The sequence below is a fragment of the Colius striatus genome, chromosome 1 (assembly GCF_028858725.1).
Source record: "Colius striatus isolate bColStr4 chromosome 1, bColStr4.1.hap1, whole genome shotgun sequence".
Classification (NCBI taxonomy): domain Eukaryota; kingdom Metazoa; phylum Chordata; class Aves; order Coliiformes; family Coliidae; genus Colius; species Colius striatus.
Window position 1 is genome coordinate 76027950 of NC_084759.1, and position 27584 is coordinate 76055533.

The 27584-nt window shown below is 37.8% G+C and overlaps 1 protein-coding gene and 1 non-coding gene across 2 annotated transcripts in view; both read left to right on the forward strand.

Annotated features, from left to right (window-relative positions):
- FRMPD4 (FERM and PDZ domain containing 4) overlaps positions 1–27584 on the forward strand; it is a 303831-nt gene that overhangs the window by 87369 nt on the left and 188878 nt on the right. The gene's annotated exons all lie outside the window — the stretch shown is intronic.
- Positions 16604–16710, forward strand: LOC133624716 (U6 spliceosomal RNA). The gene has a single exon (XR_009818067.1). It is a non-coding gene; the product is annotated as a U6 spliceosomal RNA (small nuclear RNA).

Consider the following 27584-nt stretch of genomic DNA (forward strand, 5'->3'; position numbering starts at 1 on the left):
TCAACTGAAAAGTGACATTGTTATCTACTTAACTAATAGTTGCTTTTATTTTAATTAGTCATCTTGTAACATGTACAATGACTCATCTAGCTGTGACCTGTAAGGCCCTGCCTTGCATAGCCAGGAGCAGCATCAGTTCTCCCAACCTTGCGTGGAGCAGGAGTTGAGATCTGCTGATGTCCAGGAACCCTTTCAAGCCCTGAAGGACTGTGTGGCTCCACAGAGCTCACCTGCCTCTTCCTTCCAACTCCTCATGCTCAGGAGTAGCTTCTATGGCCTGCACTGGTGGTACTTGTACATGTGGTGGTACACAGATGCTCCCAGCATGAGCCTGTATTGCCTCTTGGTCTTGGTTAGCAGAAGAAGAAAGAGGCAATAGATCAGAGAAAGAGGAAGTAGTGAGAGAATGACAAGGGGAACTTCAAAGATGTGGTGAGCTCCCAAAAGGAAGAAGACAGATCTAGATGAGAAGAACTTAAGTATTATTTCTGAAGGAAAGAAGGTAGAAAAGAATGATGTGAAACCCTAAATGAGTGTAAAGAAAAGAAACAGTGGATGAAATTTGAGATAAGACTGAAAGGGACTGAGAGCTGGTTAGAGGATGAAAATTAGATTTCTAAAATCATGGGTGAAGAAATTGTACTGTGCATGTTTGAAGTTGATTTCAGCTTGAAACGTTAAACTTTACCTCAGTTGCTGTTGAGAGCTAAAGCAACATATTTTTATGGGTTCCTGGGTGCCATTGTCTGAAATTGGGGTAATTTCTCGTTCTTAGATAAATTATATCCTTAAAAGCATAGGAGCTGTTGAAAACCAGACAAAAAAAAAATGAAATTAAAAAAAAATAATGAAAAGTAAGGAGGCATGAAGGCTGCAGTAGCAGGAACATGGAAAACAGAAGAGAAAGTGAGCAAGAGACATGAACAGGCATTGCAAAAGTAGAGCTTGCCAGCAGAAAATGATGGGAGTTGGAAGAAACCATAATGAAAAGCAGTAGTGGTGTTTTCCTTCATCCAGTCATTAGTGTGGATCTTTTTGGTAAAGAGGTAACAGTAGGTAGCCATGCTTTTAGTCTACTCTCTTGAGACCATGCCAGGAGACTGATAGTTCCTCTGTCTGGCTCTTTGTGCTCTTGCAAATGACAAGTATTCTCTGCACTCATGTTCTGTGAGTTTTGAAATCTTACAGGTGTATATGGTGAACTTTTGTAAGGATGGGCTTCCATTTGTTATGTGGGAATTTATTGAAAGGAAACCATGAAACTTCTTCCAGACTACCTGAAAGCTAGAGCATGTTGCATTTATTCCCCCTAATCATTAGACAACAGTATAAAGGTGTGAAGACTGCTTTACCTTTTCCCTTTGTCCTTTAAATGCTGGTTTTGCAAATGATCATAGCTGTGGATCTTGGTGACAAATTAATTGGTCTAGACTGTCATGTAATGCTGCTGAGGTGAGCAAAACCAGTACAAATACGAGATAACAGAAAAATGTTCCAGTGCCTGTGTTTCCTTCCTCTTTCTCTTTCTTTATATTTTGGAGAGAAATGGAACATGTTGGGGTGGAGGAAACATGTCCTGGAGGAAAATGTCTGAATAAATGACTTTGTACTTACATATATTTCACTTCATTTGCATATTTTTTTATTTTAGAAACCATGTAAACATATATCACATGTATTTGTAGCAGAAAAGCTAGGTGAGAATTACTTACAGAAAAACCTAGTGTGAGTCTCAAAGTGCTGCTCTGAAGCAGGCTGGCTGTGGTGGTGTACTTCTGAGGGGCTTTGGGTCTCCATTTGAGCCTATTGGAGGTGGCAATTTGTAGCAAAGGATTGAGATAAGGGATGTTGTTTGTCTGGACAAAGGAAGAACCAGAGATGACTCTCTTCCTTCTTGTTTACTGGAGTTTCTCCAGAAACATGCCCCATTTTATTTTATTTATTTTTTTAAGGAGAAATTAGTTGTGAGAGAATATCCATGGCAACTATGAAGGCACTCAGTGCAAGGACAATTCCTGTTAAGACTGTATTTTGTGGTCTCAGATTTAGATCAAAGTTTAGGTTACCAGTTGTCTTTATGCCAGAGTGAAGGTTTATATGTTAAATATTGGTGAAATACTGTATGCTGTAAGTGGTCTGTGAGGACACAGTTTCTGTTGTCATGCAGGCTGCTGCCTGTCAGCTCTGCCCAGAAGGGTAAAGATTTGAATAGACAACATCTGAGAGAATGGGAAATGTTAGAATGGAAGACTGGATTGGACTAGATGATCTTTTGAGGTCACTTCCAACCCTTAAGGTTCTGTGATTCTGTGATTAGAAGACATTTCAGCCTGGATACCAGGAAAGAAATTCTCAGTGCTCCTTTTAACTAGTCACAATCTATTGGTCTTGTTATTTTTTAGTGGGCCAGAATATTTGTCTATGCTGTGCTAAATTACCAGTTGAACACTGCTTTAGCATTGCTGGCTTCTCTTGTTGGTGTAATCATCACTGTAGTTGAAGACGGGAGCCACCAACATTTAGGCTGTTTCTTCAGGCAGGGTAAACCATGTTCACTGGTTTATTTACAGAGACTGACATATTAGAAGCTGTTTATGTAGTGGGAGATCCAATGTTTTAAAGAAGCAAGTAGCTGAGGTTCTGCACAGATGCTTAGGATCTAATCTGGCTAATTCTGAGACAGATACACACCACATGGACTTAGGTATACATACACATGCATTGCTTTGCAAATTTGGTATTTTTTCCCCTTTCACAATCTAATACTAAAATAAGATGAGTATCCTTAAAAAGTGCTGTGTTTGAATTTTAGAGATTGTATCATGCATAACTAGCTTTCTGGGACATGGATGAAGGTATCTGCCATCTGTATTTTGCTACAAGGAATAGAATGCAGTATTATCTACTTTTAGTCATGACTTTTATTAAATTTTCTTCTTTCACAGTTTCTATATGGCTATGAAACTTGGAAGAGCTGCTTTATATCCAAGCAATATACCTTCTGAAATAATATGATCCTCTTTTGTTGTATAATGTTATATCTGGAGGTGACCACTGTTTAATCATGTTATTATTTCTTTTGATTGCTGCTTAGTGGTAACTTCTCACGTACACATTGACTCTGTCATGGACAAGGAACTCAATTTTGGTAGCCTCTGTACAGTGCAGAAAAAAAAGATAGTTAAACCATTAATGAGCTAGCTTGTGTTTAATAGATAGCATTTACATTTTTAGTTAATATAACATGTAATATGCCCTTAAAGCTACAAACAGAGGTAAGCTATATATAATATGCTACCTTAATTGATGAGCTGTGTGTATTACTAAGAGTGTTTTAAACTTATACTTGATAAAACCGAGAATCTCTGCAACAAATTTTAAGGCTCAGTTTCAAAAAGCCAACTATCCTCAGTAAACTTGAGACAGAAATACTTAGTTATTTACTGAAGTACTGTTATTTTTGAAGATTTGTTAATTTTCTTTCAAAGACCTGAATATAGATGTCCATGATGAAATATTATCACTTTTCTCCTAATCCAGTTTGTAATTTTGCATGTTACTGTACTTTGTAACGGCTTTGCTGGCACCATTGTTAGCTGAGTCATAAGCCACCAAGAGGTTGTGATATCTGTATTTCCAGCCCAAACTCTGCTGTTATTTTCTATGAGCACAGTAGTAACTTATTTCCTTAAAAATTAAGTAAGAAAATATCACAATGCAACTTGATTTCTAAAATTATTCAGATAGAAACTTTGTTTCACTCCTATCCCTTTTTCTTTTTCCCTTCTAAGCAGTATTTCCCTTCCCCATTCATTTTCCCTTAAATAGTCTTTAAAATAACTGGGGCTTTGTTTTATGAAAATGCTAATGAGGTCAAGGTCTCCGATGTATTATTTCCTTATCCAGATTCTTGTCTTGTATACCAAAGTAGTTGCTTTGTAATTCTGAAATACAGGTAACTTTTAGCCACATAACTGAGCTAAGGGGAAGTCCTGATGAGCAGGCTCTTTCTGATTTGAGGGCTCTGTTCATTCACTCTTTTGTTGTTTGAAAGGTAGTTTGCCATTCTGTCAGCAAAGCAAGAGCACAGCAGGGTCGGCCAGGTGGATCCTAAGGACTGGCCTTGACATAGCATGGTAGACGTGTGGGAGAGGGTCTGTCCCCTGCAATACTGGGTCTGAACTGGACTGGAGTAGAGAGCTGAGCTGTTCCTTTGTTACAGAGATTTGGTTGTGTTTGTTTAATATGCTGGGGTTTGGACAAAGTTGGAAACATGCTGCCCTCAGGTAGTCAGTGCTCAGTTCTTGAATACATTTCTGTGTAATACATGTTTCTTTAAAATAAGTAGAAGGCTGTAAGATCGGTAGCTACACAACTAACTTCTACAGTGTTCTCAAAATCCTGAACCATGATGATGAATCTCACACTTCCTGTGGCAGTGATGCTTCTCAGATATGGGAGAATGACTTATTCCTCTTCCATTTAATTTGTTTAATCCTCCTATTCCTTTGTAAAGAATAGCAGTCTTAATACATACCTTACACTTTGTTTTATTTCTTCTATGCCATTTAGGGTTTATCACATTATTTTAAACTGGAAGTTGGTTTAGATAAGTGCTGCAAAATACTATAATCGACACTGTCAAAATGTTTTCAATATGGAAACATTTATCCATCACAATCGTATTTTTCCACAGCAAGGCTAACTAAGGATGTTAAATTCAGAGCTCAAGGAGAACGTCTTTATGAATAATATTTTACTATAAAATAAAAATTATCATTTATATTAGAAGTACTGTCACAAATATCAATGTGTTTCACAACGTATTTTTATGGACTATTTTAAAAGATGATAATTTTATGAAATATCATTGTGATGATGTTATTTTATAATAAGGCATCTAATGTTTTACAATGAGTGTTTTTAGAAGCTCATTTCTGTATATGTTTAGTGGCTTATAGAATCATAAAATTCTTTCAGCTGGAAGAGACCTTTAAAGTCATTGAGTCCAGCCTTTGTCCCAGCCCTATCAACCACTAGACCGTTTCCCTAAGTACAACATCCAACCATCTCTTAAATACCTCCAGGAACAGTGACTCCTCTACTTTATTCTGTGTTAAAAACTATATCACAAAGAGAGTTAAAAAACTGGGTTCCTAAAAATAGTATTTAAAAATAACTTATGTTGTTGAGTGTTCTCTGAGGTCACAGGTATGCCAGTGAAGGATGAGTGGTTATCTGTCTTTGTGAAGGCTGCATTAAAACTGCAAGAATTTTCAGTTTTTCCTTTTTGTGTTTTATAAATGGCTTCAGAGATGCCTTATCAGTAAAGTGGAGACAATTTTACTGGTGCCAGATTAAGGTATGGGATCTATCCACGATGATGTTCGGTATTCCATAGTAACCTGTGTATATTTTAGAGGCAATTGAAAAATTGCAAAGGCTATCATGTCATTTCATGAAGAGGAGAATTAATTTACTCTGCTGAAATAACTGATGGAAAGATAATATTAAACTCACAAAGCAATATTTAATATTTTTCCCATAATGTAAAATAATCATTTTTTTCAAGGAATTTCCTTAGGGAATTTGTTTAAATCAAATGAAAAGTCAAAATACAGCATTTAACTTCTACTCACATTATACTTTTTTGCATTTTAATTACTGTAGAATTTTAATAAACTTCTCTTGATTATAAATAAATAAAACTTTGTAATCAAGTTTGGTTGGGGTTTTTTTAGTTTGTCAGTTTCTCAGGTTTGTTTTTGGTTTTTGTGGTGGTGGGAGTTTGAGTGGGGGATGTGCACTACTAAAGCTCTAAGAGTTTTAACATAGGAACTTTTCCAGATACCAGCATACCATGATACAGTCAGTCTTGTGTGAGTATCATTTATTAATCTTTCAAGGGACAGGAGCTGGAAGCTTCCAGTAACAAAGATGTCCATAGACGTATGGAAATTCAAGACCTTTGGAGCTAGGGCACAGTGCCAAAGCGTGGGTTAGCCCGGCGTGTTGAAAAAGAGGATCCTCAGCCTCCCGCAGCTCCAGAGGGGTTCATCTCTCTTCTTTACCTGCCTGGTGGTGGCAGTGATACCCTTCCTTACATCCCTCCTCTCCATATTCTGTCATTTTTTGCAGGTGTTAAGTGGTTTTTGAGGAAAATGAGGTGGAAACTACAGACGAGTTAATTACATTTAGTGATACAGAAAAGATTTGAAGACAGATATCAAATGAGGAACCATGCTTTGTATGGAGTGAAAAGATACATAGACACATGTAGGAGACTTGTACCCTCTGGCTGTGCTCTTCCCTTTACTCTCCAGTTGGGGATGGAATGCGTGAAATCAGTAAAAAATCTTTTGGTTTACAAGATAGAAGTGTCTGATGACTTCCTGATTACTAATTAAAATATGTTTATGAAAATAAGAGCTAATGTAAGAGATGATCAAACACCAATCTGGAAGGACTGGCTGATTCCCCAAAAGGCTGTGCTGCCATTCAGTGGTATCTCAACCGGCTTGAGAGATGGGCAGAGAGGAACCTCATGAGGTTCAACAAGGACAAATGCAGAGTTATGAACCTGGGGAGAAACAACCCCATGCACCAGTACAGGCTGAGGGTCAAACTGCTGAAGAGCAGCTCTGCAGAGAGAGACCTATGAGTCCTGGTTGATAATAAACTGAACATGAGCCAGCAATGTGCCCTTGTGGCCAAGAAGGCCAATGGCATCCTGGGATGCATCAAGAAGAGTGTGGCCAGCAGGTCAAGGGAAGTTCTCCTCACCCTCTACTCTGCCCTGATGAGGCCTCATGTAGAGTCCTGTGTCAAATTTTGGGCTCCCCAGCTCAAGAGGGACAGAGAACTTCTGGAGACAGTCCAGCGCAGGGCCACCAAGATGATCAGGGGACTGGAGCATCTTCCTTATGAGGAAAGGCTATGGGAACTGAGACTGTTCCATCTAGAGAAGAGGAGACTGAGCGGGGATCTTATTAATATTTACAAATATCTAAATGGTGGATGTCAGGAGGTTGGGACATTGCTTTTTGTTCTGTTGTATCTAGTGACAGGACAAGGGGTAAAGGAAAGAAGCTGAGGGAGGTGGACTAGATGATCTCTAAAGATCTCTTCCAACCCCTACCATTCTATGATTCTGTGATACAATAGTCTTTAAAGATACAAAACTTAGACTTACATCACATAATACTTGAGATAGTAATAAAATACTTGAAAAAGTAATAGGGTGTTTTTTAGCTGTATAGTTAAAATAATGGTCACTGATAAGCAGGGTTTCTTATCTAAAGAACTCTTAAGTATGTTGTGTAAGTCTTTGCAAGGAAGATAGCAAAATCAGAAATTACTGTGGAATAGAAAAGAAATGTGTCGAGATGATGTGGATACAAGCTGAGGTTCTGTAAGAGTAAAGGAGTCATAGAATCATATAATCCTTTCAGCTGGAAGAGACCTTTAAGATCATCGAGTCCAGCCTTTGTCCCAGCCCTATCAACCACTTGACCATTTCCCTAAGTGCAACATCCAACTGTCTCTTAAACGCCTCCAGGGACAGTGATTCCATCAACTCCCTGAGCAGCCCGTTCCAATGCCTGACAACCCTTTCAGTAAAGAAAACTCATATCCAGCCTGAACCTCCCCTGCTGCAACCTGAGGCCATTTCCTCTTGTCCTATTGCTTATCACTAGGGAGAACAGACCAACCCCTACCTCGCTAGCTGTAGAGAGCGATAAGGTCTCCCCTCAGCCACCTTTTCTCCAGGCTAAACAGCTCCAGATCCCTCAGCCATTCCTCATAGGAGATGTGTTCCAAATCCTTTACTAGCTTGGTAGCCCGCCTCTGTATCCTCTCTAGTACATCAGTGTCCTTGTAGAGAGGGGCCCAAAGCTGGACACAGTATTTGGAGTTGCGGCATCAGCAAAGCCAAGTTCAGGGGAATGATTCCCTCCTCCTGCTGACAACACTGTGATACAGGCCAGGATGCCATTGGCCTTCTTGGCCACCTGGGCAACAGTGAATATAAACTTATGCAAGAATTACCTAATGCAGGAGTTCTTCTATAAAGCTGGGAATTGAAGATTAGATGTGTAAGCGTTTAGTGATGATCTTTTATTGTAAGGCAAACCATTTGGAATTCACAATTCTATATTTTTATGAAAAATCTTACTTTAGATTCAGTACCTGTATTGGTGGATCTTTATTTGACATAACTTTAGGATGAAATGCATGGATGAAATAAGTCCACCTCAAGAAATAAATCAACTTTTTTCCTTCTGACAAATTATTGTACCTTTGTGGCTTGGACTGACTTCGTCTGTTCTGTTAAAAAAAGATCTTTTCTGTTAGAAAAGAAGATGATAGAATGTGTTATAAAATAAAGTATTGGTCCAATTGAATGGTTTATTCTCTATTTATTATAGAGAATTATAATTAATTTCTTCAGTGTCCTAGAGTATCCTGTAAGTTTCCTAGTTTTTTTGCTCATATATGAAAAAAACCTTAGCTTTTATAGTTTTGTGGCTTATCTGAGCCACAAATGTGTATTTCATCATTTTGTTCAACTTTTATATAGTAGCGTTCAGTCAGACTCCTCTGTTTCTGTATCTCACTCAGTTGAGGATTATAATGACTGTATTGTTTCTGAAAAAATAATATAATAATAATATAATAGTTATAATAATAATAATAATATATAATATACTTGGTTATATTTATTTCCTCACCCAGAATTTCTTATGGGATGCAAGTGTGTTTATAGTGCTACTGTTCTGAATGGTGGCAATGGTTACTGAGCAGCAATTCCTTGTGTAGGAGAGATTCCAGAAAAGAGGGGAAGGGTGGGCTGAGCCTTCTCACTAAAGTAGGGAACTTTCATGCTCGTAGACTGGAGCCAGTCTGACATGTTTTATTTCTGACCATCAAGGAACTTTGTAGTCCATCAGGAGGCAGAGCAGTTTGTAGAGAAGGCAACCTGCAACTTGATAAGGGATCAGATGGAACAGGCTGCCCAGGGAGGGTGTGGAGTCTCTGGTACGTTGATAAGGGTGATTTAGTGCTGCTTATTCTATCTGAATTTTTCCTACAATGCTAAGGCAATGTCTTTTAGTTTTTTTCCAGTGAAAATTTCAGTCTGTGAGGATATTGTCAAAGTTATGCAGATGAGTATGTTTCCCCTACTCCCTAAGTGTTATGTAAAGTGGAAGGTGGAATGTCCTGGATGAAATATGTTGGATTAATGTTTGTATGTTCCCAATACAAAGTGCAGCTAGCATGCAGTGATTACACATGAAGAGCCGTATTGTTATTGTAAATGCTAATATGTTTCAGTGGAGGCCAGATTGCTTCTAATGGGTTTTCTTTTAATTTCCTTTGTTCAATGTGAGGTACTTCAGATTCCTCATTTTGTACAGAATTCCCCTCTTCTGCTATCTTTGAAACATTATCCCTGGTTTCTCTACATTGACATGTACACTTTTATTTCTACTCTTTCTTTTTGTGCTTTCTTTTTTGGCATTGTTTTGTGGTTTGTGGCTTTGTTTTTCAACTGCCAAAATAAAAGTTTATTTTCATATGTAAAACTTGCACCATGTATTACTTACATAAAATGTGAGGGAAGGTGGTACACTGAGGGAGCAGGTGGCAAGTAATGGTGTATTGAAAGCAAGGGAACTGGGATAAAGGACACCCTCTTGTTTTCCCAAGTAAGAGAAACAGGAAATTTTGAACAGAAGAGACATTTTAACTTGTTATTGTTACTTTTTTTTATTTCAGTGTATGTCTCCTAACAAATCAAGGGAGGAGCCATGTTGTAGATTAAACTGAAAACTTAAGATCAGACATATGAGTAAACTCAAAGGGATTTGCTCCTCAGGGCATTCCAGTGCAACTCTGTTGAGTTCATTTCATTTATTTACACTTTTTCAAAGTGTTTCATTTAGAAAAGAAGTGAAGTTTAACTTGGGCAACTCTAGTTTTCTGTAGTCATCACTAGTTTATCAAGAATGGACAGTACTTTCCAAAATTTATTGCAGCTTAAACAATTTCAAGGTGTGTTTTTGTTTTCTTTACGTTCTTGAGACTGAAAGGTTTTTAGTGACCTTCAGGCAAGTGTTTTAATTTACTTAAGGATGTTATGGTGTTGAAAAAGTTATCTTCATCTCTGTGAAGAGATGTACAGATTAAAGGCTAGGAATAGCTGGCATAGCAGTTGGTGCTGATACTTTATTTTGGCAACCACCAGCTTTCTGGCAACATTTTATATTTGCAGCTGTTTTTATAGGGCATTAGTTTCTGTGCCTTCATTGAAGTTTTTTCTTTAGTCACAATGGAAGAAATGTTCCATTACCTTTTTTTTCCTTTCATTTGCTTCTTGGTTGTACTGAGATATTTTCACGCAGTGCAGGAGGGCAGATTGTTGGGAACAGAACTGGGTGGGAAGGGATAGAAACTGCACAACTTGGGGAAAAGCATCTAGATTTGGTCCATTGGGCAGAGGGAGATAATTATGACAGGAAGAGAGAGGTGTGAGACAGGGAAAGTATGTTGAATTAGGAGCTCCATTTGGTTAAAGAGAAGCAGAAGGTTGCATGCATCTGCTCATGATGCATACAGTTTGGCTTTTACCCAGGTATCTTAAAGATACCTAGGTATCTTGACAGAGTTGGATTGACTTTCAAAACACCAAGTAACTTTAAAAACAACCCATTCTCTTTTTTCCTTTTCTCTCTGAAAAGTACTTTGCAACTCTGCATTTCTTCTAGGTATACTGTTGGCAGAATGTGAATCTTGAACCTTTACATCTTTAGCACAGACCTCTTACATCATGGGAAGAAGTAGTTTTGATCATTTTGGGAAGCCAAGTGCTAGAAGGACACTTGATATATTACTTCTTTGTATTAAAACTGTTTGGTAGGCAATAGCACAATAATGAAGACCAGGAGCTGACCTGAAGCTTCAGGCTTGGAAGGGGAGTGCAGTCTGTAGGTTAGCGATAAAGCAGCAAAAAGAGAATTACCTTGCCTCATCAGTCCAAGAGTCTTTTTGACTTGGCAACAGTTGTATAGAGCTGCTGCCTGGGTTGGATAAAATTGCTTTAGTTTGTAGGAAAGGTTGAGAAATCTTTGTTGTAAATAAAGGGCAAAGAGGAACCTAGAAACACAGTTCAATCTCTGTTAAAAAGAGGCTGAAATATAGATTTGCTGCCTTGCTTCTGAAAGCAAGATGAAATGTGCTGTAGTTGGAGTGATGACATTTAATTAAAATTGAGTATTCATGAGAAGCAAAGATATGATTTGGAGGGTTGTTTTTTTTCTGTAGGTTTTTGGGTAGGAGCATACGCATGGTTATTGAAGCCTTCTTGCAAAGCTTTCCAATATTTGGATTCAAATTAGTACTGGTTGTAGTTCTCATCACTTTCTGTCAGAAGGCACAATAATAACACTCAATAAACAGGAAGGGGAAAAGATATTGGATAATGTCACACAGTCATGCAGGAAAGATGGTACTTATCTTCCCCCTCCCAATTGCTTTAATAATTTATTTAGTGAATGTTGTGAGTCTGGGATTGATGAACAAAATATTGGCAACTACAGAGCTTGACCCCCTCAGCTGAATCACCCTCTCTCATGAATGAGTAATTGTTTTGTTTTCAAGTGGCCATTGATACACCAAGTTGACATATCTTGCCTGATATAACTGCAAGAATGCAAGGAACTGACACTATATTTTTTCGAAGAGCTGGTTTACAATACATGAATAAGATGCTCTTAAATCTACTCACTCTTAAAATGCCAAGCAAGGTTTGGACTTAAATACTTGCTGTCATTTTTTATCTTAGTTGTATCATTATGGTCTTAGAGAGTTATTAAAGTTAATGATGAGTGTTTTATGTGGGAAAAAAAAGTATTTCAGAAATTATTCCTGACTGATCTAAGTCTATGCCTAGTAAGCAGTCAGCAGGCAAATGCCAATCCGCTCACCTTGCATGCTCTGAAATTGTATCCAAAGGATCCTTCCTCCACATCCCCCAGGTCTCTCTGTCCTGAATTGCACATCTGTGCTTAGTCTTGAAGATCAGTGAGTTATTCAATTTCCCTTTTCTTGGCAAAGAATAGTTTAAAACCTCAAGCTGCCTTCTTGTGCTAAGCAACGTTTGGTATGTCATGAAGCTGGCTTCAGAGAGAACCCTCCAGATGGAAGCAGATGGGTCACTGTTCCTGTGTTTTGGGCGCAAGGGATGACTACCACATTGATTCAGTTAGTGTTGTGTGGGGATAGCTGTTGAAACTGGGCTAGGAAAAATCTCCTACCCTATTTTGCATGCCTACAAGTGACAGGGAGTTTGCTTCTGGTCATATGAATTTCAGGTCTGTACTGGTTTATTTTTTGTATTTTTGCTTGAAGGAGAACATTGAGATTGAAACTTTCTGTTACTCCTAAGCAAAAGTATAATTAATATAGGGCTAATGCTTGGACAGGGGAAAAAAATCCCCAAGCCAGATGCTGGTGTTAATTGGACACTGAATCGCTTCAAGTCATTCATTAGCCTGTAGGTACGTTGTTCCCAATCACCTGCAATTTCATTTCAGTCAGAAAGTGCTAAGATAATATTTTAATTTTTTTTTAATTAAGGTGACATTATAAATTAACCTGTCAATAAATGGCATTAGCTTTTTCAGCAGCACAGTTCCAAGTGAATGGATTCGTAGCACTGTTGTTTAACCAGAACAGAAATATTGGATCCAGTGCTGAGTTGTTAAATGCTAATGAATAATTTATTTAATGAATTTTTTCTTACTTAATGTGACTGGCAGAGCACCAGCCTTGTCCAAGTGTTCTGTTCTTCAGAATTACTCCAATTTTGGGGGCCTCACTGCTTCAGTTTTACTACCCAGGATGCTACCTCCTTTGCTCTGTTCTGGACTAGATAAGTACTTTATCTATTAACTTCCCTAATATGATGACAGACCATTTTTGTATTACAGGTTTTAGTGGGAATGTGTATTGGTAATTAGTTTTTAAATTGAGTTTCTGTGGAAGCTTAGCATGTGAGTGCTGCTGTAAACCTAATTTGTGTAAATGTTCATGAAAGTGAATGCACAGTGGCTCAGACATCAAAGTGAATTAAAAGTATGTTGAACTGCAAAAATATTTTGTGCTGTTTGTGATCAGGTTCATGTTGTTATTCTCTTTTTGCAAGATTAATGTGACTTTTGGAAGAAAAGTGAACTGTCTCTAAAAGCGTTACTGGAGAAAATTGGCTTTCAGTGCACATCTATTATAAACATAAATTCATAGATTCACTTGTACTAGAGGAGTCAAAGCTGTATGTCCAGCTGTTTGTTACTGAAGCAGCTCCCTTTAGAAGATGCTCTGCATGTGTAGTATCTTTTGACCAGATTTAAAAACAAAAGAAGGCAATCAGAGCGTGGTATTTTAGTGTACTGTGCTGCAGTGAAAAATTCAAGAGTCCTTTGAAGGGGCACTGGATTGGGATGGGGCTTTCTCTGAAAGTGTTGCTGAGATCTGAAGAGGTGATCCTGAGGTGTATGTGGAGTTGATGAGCATCATCACTGCCCTCCTTCATGGACTGCTGCTGCATTTTAAGCTCGCGTGCTCCTGCTGCTGGCTTGCCCCATGCCCTGCAGTAATCTGGTTTACGGGAAGACATTTGACATTTTAAGAATTTGTTTTGTACTTATTTTTCTTTATTTTTTCTTTATTTTTTATTTGCACACATATTTAAAATTGCGAAACACCATCCTTACATCTTACTACATCATGTTTCTTGAAGGCTACCCAATCTACTTTTGTTAGAAGATATTTTGTTATATCTTTTTTTTTTTTTTATCCTGCCCTCTATCAGACAGGTAATTTAGAGGTTTAAAGGTCTGCAGAGGTGTTCTTCCTTCCAAAGTATGAGAGAGGAACATTCAGAGCTCGTCTATAGGCTTGGACAGAGGCAGGAGGAAAAGGGCTTTGGTGTTCATTGCTGGACCTCTGCAGGGAGCAGTTGTGGGACTAAGGTCAAAATATTTCAAGTACAAACGTGGTTTGCTTAGTCCCTGAACATAGATTGTTTGGCTTACCTGGTCTATCATAGACAGCAGCTTTTAACTGTTCTTTAAAATCAATTGTTGCAATAATGTTTATGGCATGCTGGCTTTTGCTGAAAGTCTGTGTCCTGTAGGAAGCCGGGACCCGGGTCTTGAATGTACGGCAGTACATTGAGCAGTAGTCAATTATTTGATAGCTGCCTTTTTTCCTGCTAACTATTTCCATGACGTTTTATATGGTGTTACCCACAGGCATATTGGGATGCTGAACTGGAATTTTTTTTTAATTACTATTTTTGATTGATTTGAGAGGGCATGGGGCGCATGAGGATCTACTAGTGAGGACTGGAAAAAAAAATTAACAGAACCAACTCAAAAAACCCCAGGCTACAAGAATCTGAACAGTGTGATTCAGTTGCATTTATTCTACCTTTGAAATTACAATAATTACTTTTCAGTTCTTATTTCCTGTCTGAATAATCGTGTTTTGTACTCAAATGTGTGCTCTTCTGAATTATTCTCCTCTTAACGGACTTCCTGCTTAACCACATTTCTCCTTTGTGCTCTTCATAGTAACATTAATGTTTGTATTTAGCTGCTGTTCCCTCCTTTTTGTATATTGTCCTGCAGTTCATACATTTCAGCACTACTTTGAGCTCCCACTTCATTTTGCCTGAGTTCACTTTAGATAAAAAAGGCTGTTGATTTTCTGTCAGTTGGCAGTTTCACCTATTTTAAAGACTATGCAATTCTACATTACTGTATAAATACTGTAGCAGTGAGGGCAGGAGAAGAAGTAATATTGCTCAGGGACATCCAGAGGATCTATAGCCTTGAGAAAAGTGTGGAGAAATGTAGATTAAATAAAATAAATACTTTTTTTTCCCCCTTCACATTTCTAGCAGCGTTGTGACTCAGCAGGAGTCAAGAAAAGAAGTTGATTCACCTTCAGCCTCTTGCAGAGGCTGTGTATACTCTTTGCTTAGGTTGTTGAATGGGAAGTAAAAAATGAAAGATTGGCTGGTGTGGAATTTCATCCTAAGCAGAGGAAGCTGCTCTCAGCTCAAAAAAACATAGAGCAGACGGTTTTCTTGGAGTGGTATGGGGAAGACTTAGCTAGATTTTGTATTTGGAAGGAAGAAAACTTGGATGCCGAGTTTGAACAACAAAATAATGCTTCACATGGAAGTAATGTCTTCTGTCTCTCTGGCCAAAATATATTCCTATCAATTTAAATTAGCATCATTTTAGGAGTTCACAGTTCCTTTTGGCATTTGAGTGTAAAACTCTGAGGAGCAGGTGTGGTTTTGCATGCTATGTAGAGTCATAGCTGTGCACTGCTCTGCTGTCAGCCCCTTTCTCATTTATCTGTTGCTGTTGAAAGGACAACTGTAGGAGTCTCCACTTGTTCTGATTTTATTTACCACTTGTTCAGCTTGTCTACAGATTAAAAATCTTGGAAATCTTTAATCTTTTAAAAATATTTTCAGCAGGAGAGTTTGGGTGTGCTTTGAACTGCATATGCCTGAGTGAAAGTCTGTGGCTTTGGTAGATGGGTATGTTTTAGCCATTCATGATTAATTTAGCTGCCAGTCTGGACTTATTAAATGAATGCAAATTCTCTGAAAGAGACACAGTGCCAACAGGCAAGTGCCTATTCTGAGCTTGCTCATTATGCCAGACAACAAAAATGTTGTGAAGCCGCATAACACTTGCATTGTGATTAGTTGCATCACTTGTTCATGTTCTGCAAAATAAACACATTTAGATGGCTGACCATGACACGCATTTCAAGAAGTAATGGTCTTTAAGCATCAGCAAAGCTTCATAATTAAGCTGAATATTGAAAATAGCTTCACAGCTGTGAGTACAGTTAATTGTTGAAACGGACTCTTGGAAAAACCAGTGATATTCCACATCAGCTTTCAGTCCTATATTTCTGAATCCAAGAATAATGTAATCAATACCCTACTGAAGGTGGTGGAGACCAGCCTTCTGAACCTCAATGTGGACAGTAACCATTCATTAACCTGATGCCTGTAAATCGTATTGCAGAGCCGCTGTGCTGTAACCATGCTGGGGATAGGGTGAGTTAATTAACAAGATTAGATGCTTTTATGTAATTGATAGGAGGAAGGATTGCTGATGGGAAGTTGGTGATTGGGTGTTCAGCAGTAGCATAGTGACACACAGCAATCATAGTACAAGTCCCTGGACTCTTCTTTAATAAGAGGAAACGTAATTTTCCACAAGAAGAAATTTTATGCTCCTGTGTCTTATCTATTGAATGAGTTGGTCTTCAGAGCATTCACTGTGAGCCTGTATCGTTTTAGCCAAAGTTTCACATCTTAATTGCTTGATCTCTTGGTTTTACAAACACTGTTCTTACGGCAGCAAATTTATCAAACTCTAAGGTTTAACTTTCTGCATGGTGGTTAAGCTCATGGAGCAGGCCATGTACAGGCTGCTGTACACCTGAGCCACTCTGTTAATTTGGGATTTTTGGAAAGGAACAGAAGATATCCAGCAGATCTGCAGTTGTGCTCGCTTCAGCAGCACATATACTAAATTCTGAACAATACAGGGGAGATTAGCATGACCCCTGCGCAAGGATGACATGCAAATTAGTTAACTATTCCATATTTTAGGGAAGTGGTCACAGCACCAAGCCTATCAGAGTTCAAGGAACATCTGGGTAATGCTCTTAATCCTATGATTTAGGTAGGTAGACCTATGAGTAGCAGGGAGCTGGACTCAGTGATCCTTATGGGTCCCTTCCAACTGGAGATACTCAGTTATTCTGCAATTCTTTTGAATAGCGGGGAAAGAGGAAAGAGAAAAAAGTCAAGTTAGCAGAGTGACATATAAGGAAATGACAAAGTAAAATGGAAAAGAAGAAATCATATAGCAAATTGAGAGGTTGGAAAGACTAGTAGAAGTGGTGGAGAAAGATATTTTATAAAGAAGGAGAACCTTTTTATTTTTTTTGTAAAACCATAGAACCAAAGTGGGAGTGAAAGAGGAGAAGGTGGCAGTGACTTAATAGTGATACACCTACTAGAAAAAAAAAAAGAAAAATTAAAGTAACAGTGGTGAAGAGTATCTATCTATAAAGTTGTGCAAACATGCAAAAGCTACTAGCGAGAAAAATTCTAATATCCATATTAGCAGATGCTTCACTTGGAGTGGTTTACATAAAGCCATAGGCTTACTGTGATTTATTAAGATTTGTTTTTTAAAGAGAACTGGGAGATAATGGCCTGTCAAGGTGGGGATAATGGACTTGGAAGTCCTCTCTCCCATTCTATATTACTACTGACGTACAGGTAAGCTGGTAGAAAAAAAAGAAAGGAAGGAAATAAAAATCTAGTGGCCAGAGGGAGAAAGGCCAAAGAGCCAAGTTTCTGGACAGTTGTGGTAAAGAAGAAAATCCTGGCAGCTCCAGTGCTGGCATCTTTATGAAGCAGGAACATAGGAAACAAATTTGTTGTATCTTCTGGTTTTGAGTTATTTGTAACTACTTACATCCAACCTCTCATCTCTACTGGACTCTTACCTTGGGTAAAAAGAAGAAAAAGAGTGATTGCATTATTGTCTTAAAGAATTACAATGTTTCCAAAGAAATTTTTGATCTGGATAGGCATACAGGGTAGAGTAACTTTCTGTCTGACTAATTTCTTGTTAGGAGAAAGCACTTGAAAGTTAAAATCTGCGGTGTTTCAAGAGAATAAGATCTCTAAGCGTTTTTGAAATTTCTGTCCTTTAGATCCACAGAACTGTGAATATTCCCATACAATTCTCTGTTGTGCTTTGGTTTATGCTGTCTCCCTATCTCCTCTTTGTGGTTTTGAACAATGATGTTATACTAAATCAGACCTAAATGGGTGTATACCTCTATCAGTTGTGTGAGAATTCATGTAGATTAATATAGATTAATAAAATAGTGATCTTAGTTTTCTCTGCTAGTTTAGGTTATACTTTGCATTGCCTTTTTTAGAAGTGCTTTCCACGATTACAACTTTGGGGAAATCTTAGTGTCAGTCCTTTCTGTTTATGCTTGGTAGAGCGTGCACTCAGTTAAGCACTGATTTGGTAACAAATGTCTGTGTGTATAATTGATGTTTTGGGGATATTCCTCTGCAGCATGAAAATTGCTTGATTGTTGCTGTGTCGTGTCACTCTGCTGCCCTCCATTATATATTTTGTCAAGATTTCTTCTGAACCATCAGTGCATTTATTCTTGAAGTTGCATTTCTTTTCTTGTTAACTGAGTGGCAACTATAGGCAGCCCATGTGATCTTTTGAGTTTCTGCAGACAAGAGTGCAACTGCTGCTGCATTGGGTGAAATCCTTGGTTGATACAAACAGGAGAGTGCAATCTTACTTTCTAGTTGGTGCGAAGGATGGAACACGACCTAGAATGAAACTGGACCATGACTTGGGGCCTTCTGTAGAGAAGGAGCACAGCTGTGTGACAGCATTTGAAAGTCCTGAAGTGGTTGAGTATCTCTTTTACTTCTATTTAACAGTTAATAGCAGAAAAGAGGACTTACAGGTTTAAACTCAGTTGGCTCCAGTAGGGTAAATGGAGCTTGGCATAACAGAACAACTGCTGTATTGTTCATGAGTTGTGCTTCAAGTTCTGGGTTTCTGAATGTTGCCTCCTTACTGTACCTCGCTGCTTGTTACGACTAAAGGTAAAGCAGCTGAAAAGAGGAGTTTCCTCTATAGACAAAAAAAGGAAAAATCTGAAGATCTGAATACAAAACACCTATTAATTTTCCTGGAATTATTCACAGAGGAACATACTAGAAAGATGGTAACTTCCTAGCTCAGAATAAAAATTAACAAATCAAATATTGAACTACCAGGGAGCTGACATTCTTTCAGCTCTGAGATTGCTCCCTCCTACACGTGTCTTGTATCTATAATTTTAATTAAGTTGTGCTGCAGTCAGAAGTCCCCAGCAGATCTTATTTCCATCATATGGAATGTATATATTTGATTCTATCAGTCTTTTGTTTCAGATGAGGAAAGAAGGGAATATTTTTATGTTCTGGGGACTTTTTTCCTTTGTCACTGTTTTCTCCTGTGTGTAGCTTGTTTTTGTTGTTGCTTTTTTTTTTTTTTATTTCCTCCTGTTGATTTGGGGGAAGTGAGCCATTCAATAAATGGATGTCTTAAGCTGTCACTCAAACCCTGTATCAGAAAACCACAACTCCCCAATATTGGAAGGGGTAATAATTAACTTGCAGTGGTCTGTTTTGAATAGAAACCAATAGAGAACTGGCCGATACTGAAAATTACTAATGAATGGCTAAATGTTGAATGAGTAAATATCTGAAAGTTACTCTGCTACCTAAAAAGCCCTTGATGGTTTCTGACCAGATAGACATTTCCTTAAAAGGGTGTAGAGGTACACTGCGCATGGTATCAGCAACGCTGCCTATAGAGAAGGAAGATATTTTAATTCTGCAATAAATAAAACAGGGAAAAAAAAAACAAAGCAGTGAATCAAAGTGCTGGAGGACTGGCTCAGCATACACTTATGCACATGACTATCTTAGGTGTAGCTAATTAAGCGTATGAGCCTTTGCCAACATCAGCAGGTATTACAGAAAAAAGTAGGATGGAGCCAGAAGGCAGAAAAATCAAATCTCCGTTCATATCACAATACTTGCTAACTTATTACTCTGCCTTTCAGTTTGAAATGTTATATTTGTGTTTTTTATTTATACTTAATAATATTCTCTGGAGAGTATTACTTTGTCATAGTGTGTTTGCAAATTTGCCTTGTCTTTATTTCTAACAAAGGTGGATTGCTATTTTTACATGATGTTGTTTTTTTTCTCCTTTAAAAAGATAAGTAGGTAATGGAATGGCATAAATAGTAGGTAGAGGAGAAAGACTGAAAAAAAAAATCTGTAATATTTTCTTTTTAGTATCTTACTCCACTACTGAGTGTTTTCAAAAACAAAGTTAGTTGAAGCTGTGTGTCTTCCTGCTCTTTTTAAATGACCACTGATTTTGATAAACTTTAAGTATCACTAAGAATTTAAGAAGAATAATTTTGTCACACTGGGAATACTGCCATTTTGGCATATCAGCCCGTAAAGCCTTTGATGACTTCCATGGTAACTCCTCAACCCAACATGACCTGTTGTGTTGCAGCTATTAAGAAAAACTCCTTCCCAGCAATGCGAGACCTTTCTTAAACTCCTTCGTACTTTTCGAGTTCCATCAGGGGGAATTTCTTCTCTGGGGTACTGTGTGATCGGGGAGGTCAATGCAGAACAGTCAGCGGAGATGTGTGGTTTATACCCACGCACCCCTGAGCCAAAGAGACAGACACTGCAGAAAAATCTTGATGTCAATCCTGTGGCCCAAGTGGTGATAAAGAGATGGTGTTTTAGTAAGGACACAGTGATAGAATAAAAAATATGGTCTTAAAAAAATGAATATTAGGTGTAGGATGGGAAAAAAGATAAATAAATGGAAAAAGCAAGGAAGGTACAGAAGCCATCAAAAGGAGTTATATTTTTAAGGCTTCATGTTATTGAAATTTTGTTGTTTTAACAAAGATGATAGTGAAAGGTATTGCCATAGATAGTGCTTTTCTCAAACTCAGTACTTCTAAAGAGATTTTCATTTAGAATGGCAACCTCTCTGTCTTATTACTTGTAACATGCATTTGTATTTTGACTAGGAAAACATAATTTAAAAAAACCCAAACAAACACCTTTTTGCTTCCTTGCTGTCTTGCAATGGAAGATCTTTACAAGTGACTTCTTTTCTACCAGTGTAGAAGGCAATTACCTCTTGAAGAATGCTCCTGAAAGATAAATAATGTATCGATAGGAACTGTAGAACCATGTAGGTGGAGGACTAGAAAAAGTGAGTGTTCGCCAGGCTCTTTTATTATTTATCAAAGCTGGTGAAATCTAGTTGTCACAGACCAGGATACTCAAAGATCTCAGTAAAAGCCTTCCTTTCTATAACTCATGTTTATTTAATAAAAAATAACAGTTGCACCAGTAGTGTTCTTTAAAGGGCTGTAGACTCCAGGAAGCTGCTTAGGGTTTTGTAATTTGTTTTTTTTTGTTTCTTGTTTGAGGTTTTCTAAACAGATTTTAACACGTAAATTTTTACTGACAATTTCAGAAATTATAATTTTTTCTCTTACAGAGCTCTGATACAATAGTCAATGTAACTGTTTTTAATTAAAAACTTATTACCCATGTTTTGCCCTGGGGACCATAGAGCTAGTTTATGAAATGGACTTACCTATAGACATTTGAAAACCTAAGCCCTTTATATTTTAGGAAACCAAAATAGTTTTAAAATCTGATTGTTAATAACCAGCAAGTTAACTGTATGCAATATTAGCAGAATATTGTTTTGTGTCAGTGTCACGTAAAAGCACTTGGAGTAGCAGGGCTAATTATTTTATAAACCTCAACTGAGTTATAATGCATGTGTGGTATATAATATTCCTGTAGAGTACCGAATGTAAATACAATTGTACTAATAGCATGTGTCCGTAAAAGAAGTGGAATGGCTGCAGGCGTGTTGACACATGCCGGTGAGAAGAAAGACAGCCCTGTAATAAAACCTCATTGAGGATGCAGAGAGTATGTTTCAGCGTTAGGCATTCTCCTCATGTTTCACATAAATGCATCCTCCTCTCACGAGAGAAAGAACAGTGCATTTGCACCGGCTCATTCAAATTGAATGTTGGTAAAAGAAGACTCTTGAGCAAACACTGAGCAGTCTGGCATTTTTAGACAGGAGAAGGTTAATCTGTCTGCTGTTTAAACTGCTGTTTATTGGATATTTATTTGCTGACCGTGTGTATTGAAGGTGGCGAAAGCATCATTGGCAAGATTTCGGATGACTGCGTAGCACAGGTCAGGATTATATCAAACTAAGGCTGGTTTTACAATAAAGTTTAAAATCTTCATTAAGTGACTTTTTGCATTGGTTTTATATCAGAGGATAGCAAGGCTGTGTTTTGTTGGGAGATAAAAGAGGGTAGGATGTACCTTCTCAATGTCCTTTCCCTTTCTCTGACAGCACCGCAGCTTTAACTTTGCTAAGAGCTGTAATAAATGAACAACTTCACTAGATATGGCATTTACTAACCAGAACATTTATTGAAAATAAAATTAGACTTAACTGAGAGGGGTTTGTTTCTGGCATTTGTGTTTGCTCATTTAAAAATGTAGATCTTGCTGAACCCAAACTTGCTAATTTTCTCCTTTTTGCACTGAGTGGCTGCGTGGAGGACAGTCCCAGTCACTCTTCTGGGTGAAGCACAGCGTTATCTTACAGTGCCTTTGGTATATTTTAGAAGCATTACTAGGTAATTGTAGAAAGAAAAGTGCACACTAGATTTGATCTTGCTTTGCTCACAAAATGAAGAGATTTCTAAGAACCAAGGAATTTTTATGTTATTCTAAATTGTTTGCCTGTTTAACTCTCCCACTCTGCAACAAATGTGCACACGATCACCACTCCTGTGTATAGCTGAATATCAGAAAGAAATGCCTTCACTACTTCAGCAGGTTTAATGGTATGTTAAATAGTCTGTTTAATAATATCTTAAACATTAAGGAAAGTCTTGTGTTAACTCCTGAAGTTTTTTTTTCTTCTCTTTCTCTGTATGAATGTACCCTCTCTGCTTTTACTTTTTGATTTTGAAGACACCCTTTCCAGGGCTTTAATGCTGATCTTTTAACATTTATTATTTCTTTCTTTATTTTTCCTTATCTTTCCAGCATAGGGTAAAATGTTTTAGAAGGCAAATGCTACTATGAAGCTTGATGTTCCTGGATGCAAAGTCTTGCTTGTTTAGTGGAAGTGTTCTGCAGTATTTGCTCAAGGGAGCTGTTGCTCTGACAGAATGTTCAAAATAAGAGTGAATTACTTAAAAGGTGTGTTTGTGTCTGTTTCATTTCTGTAGATAAGTACGTTCTCTAGACATGGTGTCAAGGGCTGGTTTTGATTTGTCTTGGCAAAACAGACATGTATCATAGTTTTGTAAGTGACACTGTCTTCAGATGGATTAGACATTCTTCCATGGACATTCTGGATCAGACATTCTTACAGGAATAAAATGAACCGGCATGCAGCTAATCTTGGAGATGGCTGGCTCTGTTTGAATGATTTGCTGTAGAAATGCCGTAAGCGATGACATGTTCTGTAAGTGCTTATTTGAGTAATTTGATTGCATTAGCAGTGTCAGGTGAGTGGCAGGGACCAAGTGGTCCTGCTGTCATTATTAGTAGTAAACTGTGCATAGGTAAAAAAACTTATGAAGCCCGTCTAGCATTTCCATACCGGAATGTGTTGTATGAGTTTTTGGTTTGGTTTGGGTTTTTTTCTGTTTAATGGAAAGGAGTCTTGCACTAGGCTGTGTATGTTTACTCTACAGGCTGCAGTGACAGTGGAAATCAGATTAAGCCTTGAATCATAAGACTGTAAAATGTAGTCCAGAGCTAAATGAATTCTTTCTGAAAGTTTCCCAGGTATCTGTTAAAAGTGTTGTTTGGCCGTACAATTGCATGAACGTATTATGTCAGTCCTGCAAACATTTGTTTGACTACTCTCCCCTACCACCACTGTTGCAGCAGATCATTGTAAAACCCTAGATGTCTGATGTTTAGCTTCCAGTGAAAAAGGCAACTGTGGAAAAAAAGCATCATACACAGCCTACCGAATTATTACGGTCCAAGGGATTGCTTTGTTGCCCCCAAAATTGGCAGATGCTCTGGATTTGATTATATCTTTTGCTGGCTACAGTGGAGAGTGACAGGCAACTCTGTAATATGATGTTTTGAGCGGGGAAAAAATGACACAAATTGAGACTTGCACCACTTTCAATACTAGTTGAAAGACTGAAAGATGCTAATGTTTCCTAGGCCGTACAGCCTTCTTGCGATCATTTACACACAGTGGATTTTGCTTTAATTTTATGTTGTTAAATTCATATTAGTTTTAGGGTGGGGTATAGTTTTGTTGTTGGTGTGTTTTGTTGTTTTTTGAATCAGCCCATTTTGCACTCTTCTTTGAAAATCGTCAATAGAATCCCAGTATTATCATCACATTAATTAACTTTCAGTACCAGAAGACAGATTCTTGTTCTTCTGAAATCTGATGATTAATGCTTTTGTTTACTTCTGAGCGATATGTTGTTTATCATGTCATCGCTGAAGTCCGACTCCTTTTCTAAAATGAGTGTTCTTGGCTTTGCACAGACAAACATTGCCTTTTTGCTTGCAGAACTGCCTTAGCTTCTTGTCCAGAATCCAAATAGAGAATGGAGTTGAAAATTTGAGTTAACCTTACAACAATGTTTAAGGATGAAATCTTAACACTGAGTTTTGGCAAGTTAGAGTTATTCCTTTCTTTTGGCTAGCTATAATAAAGATGAAGATGATGACAGCCCATTTTCCTGCATGTAAACAGGGTGATTTCAATAGTGTTAATTAACTGATTCTCCTGATGAGTTCAGAGGGCTCTAATTTGGAAATAATACAGAATTAACCAGTCAGTCAGCAGTGTGCTGCATGTCTATCACTGTTGAACATCTTAAACATTTGTATTGTATGAGAGCTGTCAGTTCTCCGTCCATATTTATTCAACTTTCTCAGAGAGCATGTAGAATATCTCCAGATATATCATGACCTGTGAGTGAGTGCAGCCTTTCACTTGTTGGTAGAGAAATGTCGAAGGGGCTGTATGGTTATCCCTGTGTGGTTTCAGGAAGACAATAGAAGAGTTAGCCACTTATATATGTCTGAGATGTCCCAGAGAAGACCTCAAGTGGTACATCAGAAGAGATGAGAAGAAAATCAGATTTAACATTGTGTTGGGAAAGGTTTAGCATTATCTTTTGGAAAGTGTGACTTCACTGCTGCTGCCCACAAAATTGTCAATTTATAATATTGTGCTTTCAAGGCAAATGTCTTGGGGTGTGTGTGCTTACATTATAAATGCAAGTACCATGTCTCCTTCTGATGAATGCCCATTGAATGCAAAGGCAGGCTCTTGAGGAAAAGAGTACTTTTGTGCTAAATTTAGTCAAATGCTTACTCATTTTGCAAATGGGAAAAAAAAAATCTTTTCTCTTACTGGTATGTTCAGGATAGCTACCAATTCAGAGGTTTTCAGAAGCTCTAGTTTAGAGAAAATGCAGGCATTTCTAGAAAAGCAATAGGAAATTGTGATTTATAGAATATTCTTAAGGTACACTTTTTTCCTAGTTACAATTTAAGTCAAGAAGGAAAATACTCTCAATTGAAGTAGCAGATGTGGTATTTGAAGTTGCTTTTTCAGTTCAAGCTGTAGTAATTTGGGAAAGTTTTCCATTTTTTCCAATCCTCTCATAGCTATATAGAGGGGAAAGCTGTGTTCATGCTCTAAAGAGTGAGTACAGCCCTTACTGGTGACTGATCAGGCAGCTTAGAAGAGGCCATGAGCTGCCTTTTTGCCCATCTATTTTCATGGGAAGAATGTCTCTCTGTGTCTGAGGACAGTTGCTTCTGTGGAAGAGCCTTGCTGTTTGGTGAAGACTGTTCCTTTCAGATCCTGAAGAACAATTTTGGACTGTAATGTCATTTGGATTGAGTGTTAATATTAATCTGTAAAGAAGGAATAAGGCTCTTGAACTGATGCTGTTGTACTAGACTAGTGGATTGTATATTTGATTGAGTACATGCAATATACATCAGACAGATTCATTGAAGAGGATGCCATAGCTGTTGGAAATGTTGTGAATTAAATGAAAGAGTACTTTTAATTTTTTTTACATAGATTTTGTAATAAATTAAAAAGCAATTTTCTAATGAAAATTATTAATTGAAATTCGTGCTTCATGTATAACAAAGTGATAAGGCTATAGACGTTATGGAAGCTAACAACAATAAAATAAAGTCTTTGTTGCTGGTCAGGTTGTCTCACATCAAATTTTTCTTGGTCTTTGAAAATCGTTCTGCAGTCAAGTCTTTTTTGTCAGTTTTTTGTTAGACTTTTTTCCCACTCAACATTTAAGATGGAGAAAATGTAAATGTCAGCTCCATATTAAGGATTAGCTTTGGGCTTGGAGAAGAAAGCATGAAGTTAATTGAAAGGTCATAAATAAATTAGTGCTTTTCTTACATGTGTTTGTGCATTTACTTGGAAAAATCTATTTGTAGAGAAATAAATCTTTAGTTTCTATGGAAGATCTGGATAAACTTTTTATGCTTTTTGACCATCTTAGCTACAGTCTGTAGTATTCTACAGTTCTCAGTTACTTGAGAAATCAGTTAACAATTTTAGGAGCTGGCTAGGTTGCTTCAGAAACAAAAAAGAAATGCTATATTCAGTGTTAAATGAGAAGAAAGTTCCAATAATTTTAGCACTTGATATCAAACACTTAATAAAAGGAAACAGAGAACAAGAGAAAATGATGTTTATTAGAAAAGAGACAGCATTTCATTTAAACTCTATGGCTGTTTATGGTGCTATGTCTTGCAATAAGTTAGAGTTCTCAGTTTCAATGTCGCTACATAACATGAAATGCCTGCCCTGTGAAAAGAGGAGCTCACTGAAGCCTACAAATGTGTTTTAAAATGAGGTGGTTTTTTTCTGTTGCAATTTTGGATCCACTAGCACTACATTTTTTTGTTTGTTTGTTTCAAACATATAGATGAAACAGAAATCCTAAGCACTTAAAAGGGTTGATTGTTGAACAATCCAAGCTTTGTAACTTAAATCTTCCTTTCAAATACTTGGAAACAGTTGACAGCATTATAAGTTTGGTGTTGGTTGCACTTAAATGTGTGTAAGTGCTGCTAATCCTTGTAGATAGATCTGTGCAATGGAAGGGTTTGCAGGCATCATGACTGAGATGCTGAGGTGCCAGACGTACTGTGCAAAACCCACGTGCAAGTCTGAGGTATAAGTTGAGTACGTGGGCTATGAGTTGGTGGTTGATATTTCTCCACCCTGACTTTTCCTCCAGTTACTGCAGGTGTTTGATGACTTCATGTTCATTAGGCAGCCATCCAGCCTTTGAGCCTTCTGAGGCAGGAGCTTCCCTCCTTGTCACTCTCTAGTCCCTCTTGTAGGATGTAGAGTAGACAGGTTCACACAGTGAAGCTGTTGATTTATGGTCATCTCAACCTAAACACTGTTACTATATCCTCTACATTAATCCCTGCTTATAACTGCCAGAGCCTGTTTCTCAACACACTGGGCTCTTTGTCCTGCTTAAATAAAATTCTGTTCTATAAAGTACATCGTTGGCTGCCAAGAGATCTGTGAGAGCACTCTGACTCCACAAGACCTGGGGACAGCAATGGTATGCAGCCCTTCTGCTTTGAAAACACCAGCCATTGTGTAGGGTCAGTAAAATAATCTCATCGCTTCCTTCCGTCTCCTTCCCTTGGGTCTACAGTGATCTGAACTGTAACACTTATGTGCAGTCACTAGAGAATCTCATTGAACTAGAGTGACTTGGTACCTTTTAGAGACAGT